This window comes from Myotis yumanensis, unplaced genomic scaffold (genome assembly GCF_028538775.1).
Source record: "Myotis yumanensis isolate MYYU_CA2020_CCGP unplaced genomic scaffold, mMyoYum1.0.hap1 SCAF_1, whole genome shotgun sequence".
Lineage (NCBI taxonomy): Eukaryota > Metazoa > Chordata > Mammalia > Chiroptera > Vespertilionidae > Myotis > Myotis yumanensis.
In genome coordinates, this window is record NW_027223752.1 from 240254402 (window position 1) to 240258315 (window position 3914).

Below are 3914 nucleotides of genomic sequence, written 5' to 3' on the forward strand. Positions count from 1 at the left end.
TACCTTGGACAAATCTCTCCAAGAACACTTCCCTAATAATTCCCCTGGTAGAATAATATGTAGATCTAATCTAGATGAGTATTTTAGGTGAATATTGCCTAAATATAGGAATGGATAAAATTAACTGGCCAGAAGAAAAATTAAAGCTTCTAGATAATGAAATAGTAGAGAGTCTTAATTCATCTGGCCAAACATATCATAAGGTACAAATGATAGTGGATGAAGGAGGAAAACATATAATTAGCCTAAAAAATTATGATAATACATGTAAAGGGTTTTTCAGTTGGCTGGGATGCTTTTTCCCCTTAGACTTTTCCTTGTCTAGTATTAGACATTTTCTGTTCTTAATCAGTGTTATTGGTTTAATATTGTTACTTTTGCTCCTGATATGTAAATGTTATATTAGATGCAGAAAAGCAAAACTTAAGACAAACAGTAAAAAGACTAGGATCATGGTGGCTCAAAAATTAGAAATGATCCAGAATACTTTTTAACAAGGACATATAGGATCTGACTGCCTCCCATTTACCTGTCTTTTTAAATATATATAATAATAATAGTTTGACTTTAAATGCCATCTAAGGTTATGGTCTTGCCCCATCCCCAGTGGTCCAGCTGTTCAGCAAGACATGCTGACACATTGCCCTGACCGGTTTGGCTCAGTGGATAGAGTGTCAGCCTGCGGACTTGCCGGAAGCCGGTCCATCCTTGCTGCTTGACACAGTCGCTGCAGGAAAGAAACATCTGCACAGCATATGTTTCAATGGACCTGGCATATATAGCATACTGTTCTTAATATGTTTGCTCCCTTTAAAGCCATGTGTTTTAACCAAGGTCACCTCTCCGAGAAAGGTTGTTTCCCCAGGTGGGGATCTTTCCCTGAGGTTAGGGAGGGATACAACCCCTTAATTAAGTGCCAGGCGGGTAGTTAAGCTACATAATCTTTACTCCCTGGAATGGAGATAAGAAACGCCCTAACCTTTGTAATAGAAATTGACAGGATTAAAATCGACTGGTATAAATACGCATGTAACAAGACAATAAACATCAGATCCTCATCAGATCCTCGTCAGATCCTAACCAGAACCTAGCCAGAGAACATGGCAAAAGATCCTGGACAGAACCTGGCTACAGAACTTCACTGGAGAACCTAGACAGAACATGGCAAAAGAACCTGGATAGAACCTGGCTAAAGAACCTGGAGAACCTGGCTGGAGAACCTAGCGAGAGAACATGGCACCAGAACTTGGTTGGAGTTCCTAACCAGAACTTCGCTGGAGATCCTGAAGGGAGAACCTCGCTATGCTGATCAACTGAACGCTGACCCCGTGCCATTCCTTCTTCGCCGACTCTGTCCACACCTTTGGGGACCCGGCTAGAGAACCCAACTCTGCTGATGAACTGAACACTGCCTTCATGTCATTCCTTCTTCGCCGACTCCGTCCACACCTTGGGGAACCCCTGGACCCGCTGGGATTGGACCCCAGGTTCGATTCCGGTCAAGGGCATGTACCTTGGTTGCAGGCACATCCCCAGTAAGGGATGTGCAGGAGGCAGTGATCGATGTTTCTCTCTCATCGATGTCTCTAACTCTTTATCCCTCTCCCTTCCTCTCTGTAAAAAATCAATATATATATATATATAAAAAAGACATGCTGACACTGAGACATCTTGGGAATGAGCTTCCTAGCACCGTGGGACTCCATTATCCAACCAAAAGGTTGGTCACCAATGCATCCTTTGGATTGATTTCTGACCAAAGGGGGATGTGTGGACGACAGGGGCCACATGCTGACCTGACAAGCTCAGGGGGGCCTGCAGGGCAGTCTTGCAAACTAAGAGACCTAAAGTCACCACAAAGGATGGTCTGAAATTAAACTTTAACTATAAACAGATTACGGTGGGTAGTAATGTCCTAGGCCAGTATTTTCCCTGACAAAGATCAACTTAGATCTTTACTGAGGCCATTTGTCTTTTTGCATCTAAGATAACATACCAGTGAAATGTCTGGGTAACTTGTAACACACCCCCCCCCCCCCCCCCCCGCTTTCTCCACCCCCACCCCTCAGGGCACAGCGAATGGCCCCAGGACATTTCCCATCGTTATTGTTATCAAGTTAATCGTCAACTGTTAATTATGTTAAACTGTCCTGTACCCATCTGTGTAAGACAATGGTGGGCAAACTCATTAGTCAACAGAGCCAAATAGCAACAGTACAACCACTGAAATTTCTTTTGAGAGCCAAATTTTTTAAACTTAAACTATACAGGTAGGTACATTGTTATTAACTTCATGAGGGGACTCCTAAGCTGGCCTTTGCTAAAAACGTCCTCAATCTGATTGAGGTACGTTCGCTGAGGTCGACCCCTTCCAACTCTCCCATCCACACTCGTCTTGTATACTTGTTTCGTCTATCTCCTTTCGTTCATCCTCTCTATATGTCCAAACCATCTCAACATACCTTTCTCAATCCTTGACACTACATCTTCTTTCACTCCACAACTTCCCTAAAATTAACTTAATAAACTTTACTTAAAGTTTTAAGTCTTAGTTAAATTATAGGTACGTTCAAATAAAACTTGATATCATACTTAATGATGATATTATTTATTGATAAAATTAAATTCTTTACAATTTACCTTACAATATCCATAAAATTAAATCATGACAATGACTGACAAACACTAATGTGAACAATGGCCTTGCATCTCCTTGGAAAGTTTGGGTAAGTCAGGTTTGTATGTTGTTTTTAATTTTAGGCACGATTCCAGGTTCTCATCAATAAGACAACTTCTCAATTTACTCTTGATAAGGTTCACGCTTGAAAATGATTGTTCGCATAAATATGTAGACCCGAATAAGGAAAGAACAGCAAACACTAGTTTTTTCAATTGATTATATGAGGAATACTATTCCAGGTGTTAAAAATCAACATATCTTCTTTCTCCAGGTCTTTCAAAGCAGACCACTTGTTCTGTGAACTAAGTTCACATTTGTTTTTCTCCAATATTTCTATATCAGCACAAAGACGTTCAAATTTTGAGCTCCACAGTTCTTTGTTTTTTAAATCCAGCAATTGCATTTCAAAGTTGCCAATGTCAATATTAAAGGGAAGAAAATTTAATTCGGTTACAGTAGCATTAAGAGGTTTTTTAACAAAGGCTAACGTCGCTTTGCTGTTTCTGAATTCCTGAAACCTGTTGAGACAAGCTTCCCTCATATTTAAAAGTGTTGTTTTGAAATAGCAAATGTCAATATCAGAATTATTTTCTTGGCGATGTTTCAACAGGCTTGGAAAGTGAATCAAAGTTTATCTTTTGCCCTAACCGGTTTGGCTCAGTGGATAGAGCATTGGCCTGCGGACTCAGGGGTCCCAGGCTCCATTCTGGTCAGGGGCATGTGCCTTGGTTGCGGGCACATCCCCAGTAGGAGGTGTGCAGGAGGCAGCTGATCGATGTTTCTCTCTCATCGATGTTTCTGGCTCTCTATCCCTCTCCCTTCCTCTCTGTGAAAAACCAATAAAATATATTTTTTAAAAAAGTTTATGTTTCAAAATCTTGAGCAAAAAGAGATAATTTGTTTTAGAATGAAATAACTTCTTCTAACATCGAAAAAATTGTGTTTCCTTTCCCCTGTAGTTTACGATTAAGCTGATTTAGATGAGACGTAATGTCTAACATGAAATAAAATTTTGGGATCCACTGATCATTCCTTAGTTCTGGATAGTGAACACCCTTCTCAAGGAGAAATGCATTAATATCTGTTATTAAGGAAGCAGACCATTTCAAAATGTTTCCTCTTGGTAACCAATGTACCTTGTTATGCAGCAGAAGATCTGTGTACTCACTCTCCATTTCAACTAAAAATCCTGTAAATTGGCGATGATTAAGAGCTTTATCTATGAGAGACCAAG